The sequence below is a fragment of the Mizuhopecten yessoensis genome, unplaced genomic scaffold (genome assembly GCF_002113885.1).
Source record: "Mizuhopecten yessoensis strain PY_sf001 unplaced genomic scaffold, ASM211388v2 scaffold9501, whole genome shotgun sequence".
Taxonomy (NCBI): domain Eukaryota; kingdom Metazoa; phylum Mollusca; class Bivalvia; order Pectinida; family Pectinidae; genus Mizuhopecten; species Mizuhopecten yessoensis.
Window position 1 is genome coordinate 89763 of NW_018408079.1, and position 7957 is coordinate 97719.

Below are 7957 nucleotides of genomic sequence, written 5' to 3' on the forward strand. Positions count from 1 at the left end.
CCTGTGTGGCTCATGATACCCTCCTAACGCCTATACTCCCCTGTTCCTCTGTGTGGCTCATGATACCCTGCTAAGGCCATTACTTCCCCTTTTCCTCTGTGTGGATCATGATACCCTCCTAATGCCACTACTCCCTTGTTCCTCTGTGTGGCTCATGATACCCTAAGGCCACTACTCCCTTGTTCCTCTGTGTGGCTCATGATACCCTCCTAACGCCACTACTACCATGTTCCTCTGTGTGGCTCATGATACCCTACAAAGGCCACTACTCCCCCTTTTCCTCTGCGTGGCTCATGATACCCTCCTAACACCACTACTCTCCTGTTCCTCTGTGTGGCTCATGATACCCTACTAAGGCCACTACTCCCCTGTTCCCCTGTGTGGTTCATGATACCCTCCTAACGCCACTACTCCCCTTTTCCTCTGTGTGGCTCATGATACCCTGCTAAGGCCATTACTTCCCCTTTTCCTCTGTGTGGCTCATGATACCCTTCTTAGGCCACTACTCCCCTTTTACTCTATGTGGCTCATGATACCCTAACGCCACTACTCACTTTTTACTCTGTGTGGCTCATGATACCCTAAGGCCACTACTCCCCTTTTCCTTTTTATCGTAATGTTGTTGTCTTCCTATGCAGGATTTATTGACTGATTGATTGATTGATTGTTTGATTGATTGATATTTCAAAAACTATTTTGTGAGACTTAGGAAGCCTTTTTACAAACTTTCAAACAAACAGAAAAATTGTGAACTTATTCTACATTACTTATTGAAACAGAGACCTTTGGTATTATATACATGTAAGGGTGTGCTTACTATGCAAAGGGAGAAAACTCTAACAGTGTGTGCTTCTCACACATAAGGAGAAAAATATAGAAAAATGTTACCGAATAAGGATGTACACCTTTTAGAAGACAAAAAAAACCTTTTTCTTATATTATACATGTATTCTTATATGCATTCATTGAGAAGGGAGTTAATGGCATAGTAGAAAATGCCAAACAAACCAAATATGTGTCCATGTGTTCGTTTTTACACTATTATCGGTCAAAAATACCAGTTTAATATAATATGTGATTTTAGTTGATTTTTATTTGTTTTGACCATTCAGAACAAATCCATACAATATCCTCAAAGTATGTTATCAGATATGCTTGAATGTTTTCAGAATTGATAAAATAGTATTTTCTTTTCAATTATGGAAGTCAAATCTCTTTTAATCAACAATTAGAATTGAGCGAGGCGAGAATGTAAACTTGTATCACACACAATACTATTTGTTTATACAGAAGCTCCAATTTGGTCCTCATTTCATTCAAGATTATAACTACCAGGTCAATATAGTTAAATGAGTTAACCTATCATATATACTCTTTATCGATCCATATGCTTCGTCTCTACGATGTATCCACAAGTAAGTTAGCTTTATTGCGAAATAATGCAAAAAATATTTCGCCGCCGAAAATGGTTCTGTACGGTGGTAAGGAAACGCATAATATATATTAACTTAGGTGTAGTATCGATAATGGCATGTAAATGTTCAAAACACAATATAAATAAAAATTATTTTACAACAATTATGACATAAGTTCGGTCGCTTAAAATAACCACTCTTGCTGGCCCGGATAGTAGCGCGCGCAAAGGTCGTATTAATGTAAGAGAAAAACTTCATAAAACACAATATCGACACAAGGAGATGCATTACTACCAGATGACGTGTACATGTACTTAGTTTGTTCGATTACACAGAACTTGCATATTAAGCATGACGATGGTGGAGATAGTAAACATGTATTTCCCAGAATCCGCCAGGAACATCTAAGACAGACACAGTAAGCGACAAGGATACATTTACAAAGATATAGGACAAGGACAAAATTTAGACGCCAAAAAAACGATTCGTTCCACACAAAGATGTTACAGTAGATAATATGACCTCGACACAGTCCACACACCCGTCGACACTCCCTGGACATATACTGCGGATGCCTGCCACATGCTCCCGAAAGACTCCAGGTGCGACACGACCTCAGAGGGGAGGTATTTTGACACAACATCCCATTTACCGCTAAGGCAGGCTGAACACTGATATGGAGTCATGTCAGCCTAATACTTTGTATTATCTGAATCACAAGATTTGGTTCGAATTAAATGACGTTATTTTTCAGTCTCGTTGTCTTTTTGACATCATTGAACATGTCGTTAGTTTATCTTGCTATGCTTTCATTTTGGTGGGTTCATGAGATCTTGTCCAATAATCGTATAAAGACAAGAAAAAACGTCTAACTTAGTTGCCAGGATATATGTCAAAAACCTCAGTACGAATGCATGTCATGTCAGTCGGAATTAACCAAAAATGTTGTCGGTGTCTATGCAAATGAGTTTATGCAAGGATGAATGATTTCATTAAATAACAAACGTAACAATAATCATCAATCAAATATATTGAAATTTGTAATAAATTAAAATTGATTGATCAGTGGAATAAAAGAAAAAACAAAATTAAGAAAACCGAATTATTAAGAAAAATTAAAACAAAGCAAATATTAACGACATTCGCAAAAATAAAAGCGAAATACATGGACAAAATTTCGCTCTATTTTTACATTACTTATTTCTTGACTTTTTAAAAACATAGAATACATAGAATATCTATAAGCAATACAAAACTATTGCTTTAATTGATGGGTAATCATCGGTATGTGAATGACAACTGATCTCCTGTGTGAGGAAATATGCTGTACGAAGACTGACCCCAGGGACCTTAACAGTTCAGTCAGCCAAATCTAAGCAAACTACTAGTGGGAAATATCAGCTAACGAAAACTTAAAATAAAGAATAATAGAAAATATCACAAATAGGAAAAAATAGGGTTCACCTTGGTCGTGATCTCTATCTCTATCTCTTCTGCCGCCGCTCCCACTGCCGCCGCTCTCACTGCCACCGCCACTGCCACCGCCCACTTCCGCTGCCACTTCCGCTGCCGCTGCCACTTCCGCTGCCACTATCGTTGCCGCCGACGTTTTTACCCCCACCTATCGAAATAACAGCACAATCGACATCGTAGCTGTAATAATTTGGCATGTAACCTAAGAACAGATTAACATGATTCACAAGATCCAAATAAAGTGTCGATCTCCAAATAAAGTGTCGATCTCCTAATAAATCCGCTAAAGAACACGCAATAGTTTCCTTGAAAATTACCAAAAATAAATATGAAAAGAACAAAAGCAAAAATCAAAACAAAGAACGTCGATCACAACTAAAACACAACATCAAAACAGATGGACACGAAGAGCACAAAATATTAAGGACGGTCATTTTGAAAGAAAATTCACAAAAATCATCAAAATCCAAGAACAATTGTGAAAAGAAGTCTGTATGAAAATCAACAATTGATGCGTCGACATTACTAGTATAACATTTAGAACTGCTAATGTCTATCTGTCGTTTTAGTTTCAAATGCATATGTTACTTTGTGAATAAATACGTCGACAACATGATATCGCCAGGTGTTTATCATATAAGAGGGTAGGTACTATTCACATGATATCGCCAGGTGTTTATCATATAAGAGGGTAGGTACTATTCTCATGATATCACTCGTGCTGCTCAATAATCTACTACCCCAATATTTTATACAAGAATACCCAAAAGCATTTTCAATTAAAACAATGTACATGCATGATATATTAGTTTAAGATAAAATCTATTGACATTTTCTTTAAATATTTCGCTCAGACCGACAAAAAGGAGTCCTATCGCCGGGTCTTCTCTGTTTGTAGAGCAAAGTGTTCAACACCAAAATAGGTTTAATACATCGTATTTAGGAAAACATATTCGCTGATTCAATGAGATGCAATGGAACTCGCATGATGAAATATAGAACTGGAATAACTGGTGGTAATTTAAAAACAGGAAAAAAAGGAAAATGTAACACAATTTGAACACAGAGCCACTCCTTCGCGTCAAGATATAAATAAATAAGGGCTCGAAATCAAGTGTGAAAGGGTGGTGTGTAGCGATTGGGACGCTGGGAATTATAACATTAGTGCTATATATGGTGCAAGAAAAGCTAACCCTTCTGAAGCATCGGGATATGCCTCTTTATTTTGTGAGCTAGCATGATGTCATAAACTGTAGTCTAACGTCTCTTTGGTTCCAGTTTGTTCTTATCGACTATAGCTTCCGATTTTTTGTTTCTGTTTAAGTTGTCTCTGTTATTTTTAATGTTTTGCTCGTATACTAGTGATCTTACTAGTAACATCAAACTATAATCTTGAATCTTAAGTAATGGTCCTTTTAAGAAAATATATCAGTACATCGAATAAGTTTTACTTATTAGTAGTAATCAATACTATAGATGGTATCTGAAACCATCCAGAGGAGATTCCACGGTCATGGCATTGCAACAGCCATGAAGCCCCACAGGACGCTTGGCAATATCCTAGTACACCCTAAGGATGAAACACCTAAAGAAAACGTCGCAGAATGCGTATACAAAATTGGATGCAAAAACTGCGTCGCGTCGTATATTGGAGAGACTGGATGGCGATTTGGGGTCTGCCTTGGGGAACACCGGAAAGATACGGAAACCCAAGAAGGTAGGAAAGATCAGAAAGGAAGCTGTCGGAGTTCCAGATAAATAAATCAGCAATCACAGACTATGCCACACAAAACAGAAAAAGCATGTAATTGACAGGAATAACTCCAAAGTTTTGGACAGAGCGAGCAATATGTTCAAGCGGCAGATAAAAGAAGTCATCTGGATACGCCGCATTTGCCCAGTTCTAAATCGAGATGAGGGGGCTCAAAGACTCACGTATATCTATGATCAAGCATTAAACAAAGCGTAGCTGAATCGAGTAATTTCGGTGCATATATAACAAATAGTGTACATACGCATACAGCGTAGCCGAATCGACATCGATTTTTTGGACAACTCGTACACCTTTCTGGGCGTAAGCTTCACTGGTCATTTGTCTGATGAAGGTGACAGTGTACATATCGTACTAGTCATCGAAACGTCACTTTGAAAATCTTATTGGTTGTGTACAAAGAACTTTTCATGATCAGTAATCAATACGTTTGGTATGTTCTTTATGTTTGCGTTTTGTGGCACGTCTCAGTGTAGTGTAACTTGTTCGTTCTCGTGTTGTGGCACGTCTCAGTGTAGTGTAACTTGTTCGTTTGCGTGATGTGTCACGTCTCAGTGTAGTGTAAATTGTTCATTTGCGTGTTGTGTCACGTCTCAGTGTAGTGTAAATTGTTCGTTTGTGTGTTGTGTCACGTCTCAGTGTAGCATCAATGTTCCGTTAATATTTCGTTCTCGTGGTGTGACACGTCTCAGTGAAGTGTTAATTATTCGCGCTCGTGGTGTGACACGTATCAGTGTAACGTTAAAGTATGGGTCGTTATCGGTGTGTGCCTCGTCTCAATAAATCCATTAATTGTTCATTCTTTTGATCTTTGTGTATCACGTCTCAGTGCAACGTTAATGGTTCGTTCTCAGGGTGTGACAAGTCTCGGTGAAATGTTAATAGTTCGTTCTCATGTGGCGTTACGTCTTAGTTTAGCGTCGATTGCTCGTCCTCGTGGTGTGACTCGTCTAAGTGTAACGTTGATATTTCGTTCTCGTGGAGTGGCATGTTTCATTGAAGCGTTAATTTTCGTTTTTGTGGTGTGACATGCCTCAATATTTCGTTAATATTTCGTTTTCGTGGTGTGACACGTCTCATTGAACGTCTCAGTGTAGAACAAAAACAAAACAAAAGAAGGAACGTCGATCACAACCAAAGCAGATGGACACGAAGAGCACATACTATTATCATGAAAGAAAACGTCGCAGAATGCATATACACAATCGGATGCAAAAACTGCGACGCGTCGTACAATGTATATTGGAGAAAACGGAAGGCAATTTGGGGTTTGCCTTGGGGAACACCGGAAAGATACGGAAACCAAAGAAGGTAGGAAATTCACCAGATCAGGAAGGAAGAAGTTGGAGTCCCAGATAAATAAATCGGCAATCACAGACCATGCCACACAGAAAAATAATGTGATTGACAGGAATAACTTCAAAGTTTTGAACAGAAAGAGCAATTTGTTCAAGCGGCAGATAATGGAAGCCATCTGGATACGCCGCAGTTGGCCAGTTCGGGTCATTTCGGTACATATATAACAACTATTGTGCATATGCCTACAGCACAGCCGAATCGACATCAATTGTGTGGACAACTCGTACACATTTGACACTTTTGTGCATAAGCTCGTTTCGCCCATCGACGCTTAAATTTCCAAACCTAGATCTGCTTAAAGAGTCTATACGCGAACATTTCCACTCGCAAAAAACCCACTTTTACAGTACATGTATCTGGGAACAATGTCAGGTAGGTCTTGGAATTCACCTGTACTCTAGATATGACAGCAAATATGACGCATATGTGGGGTTAAACATTAACTATGAAGGTGGCAATGAATCGAAGCGAATAGACTGATTCAAAGGAAATTGATTCGTGGTCCTTTTGAAATGTTTTTCTTTGAAATTTGCGTGATAAAAAAAAGGAAATACTTTCTCCAATTCAAGATATCATCAATTATTACTCTTTAATGTATATCATTCTTGCTTCTGATTTTTAAGGACTATTTCACCCAGATCATGACGCGTAATACCCTTCGTATGTGTAATGCACATCTTTCTGTATGTGGTTTCAACAACAACGTAACGCACCGTAGCTCCATTCGTCCGATATTATATTGCCGCAGGATTTGGTTAAATTCTTAAGTACTTACTTATGACTCCGAATCCTACATACCGTGTCGATCATTTATATAGCTGAACCTATAACAGACCCCTGTGGAACTCCCGATGTTAAACGTTTTCCATTCACAGAAAAAAAGACTACCGGATTAGTTCCCATTGACTCAGTTAGACTTGACACAGAAAGTTTTGTCTCGCTGAAAAAAAAGGAAGTCGGAGATGTGGCTCCAGAAGTGGTCTCATTGTGAAATACGATGAATTTGTTCAGGTGTGATACAAGATATTTTCGAGTGCTGAAAAACAAATTCTACCAGGCTTGACACAAGACGTTCTTTCTTAAAAAAATCACCGCATGGTCATGTTATAGTTTATTTTTAAAACAAATATTAGATAATTGTAATTCTATGTTCAAGATCCACTTAAATTGTAGATGTATTAATGATAACTCTTCTGTTCTGAAATATATTTTATTGTTACGCATGATATTTTATACCGGTTACTCTGTACACTACACATTAATCAAGTGCACAGAGTTAGTACGTACACATTCTCTTTTGCAACACACATAACATAATGGATCTTGGTTTTTTTTGGATCTACGGCACGCGTGCATATGTACTCTAATTATTTTATACAGTGTATATATCATATAGAATATACAAATACCTGCCAGTGCCTAACATGGATACTATATATATAGTAAGTTATCGATCTACGGCACGCGTGTATATACACTGTATAAGAGAATTAGATTATTTAAGCATTGAACTGTTTTTGTATGGTATTTATGATCTATTTGAATGACACATCTTTGCAAGCAAACAACATAATTGCCGGCATTGGTGATTTCAACCGATGTGCATTTTGTACGATATTGCAGACCTTGGTCTTGTTTTTGTTGTAATAAAACTATTTTTTATTTCATTTTTTATTTTGCACATAAATTGGTTGAAATTACCAATGCCGGCAATGGAAACAATTTTACCGCTCAGCAATTTATCAGAAATATCGTCTTTCACACTGCACTGATCAACAGGGGTTCGTTACAAATATCTGAAATACACATATTCTATAGACCTACTGACACATATGTTACAGACCTACTGATATGAGTCACAGTACATAAACATTTCAGACATTTTTAACGAACCCCTGTGCTCCGTCGCAAGATCACTCACTTCAAACGCTATCAGTTT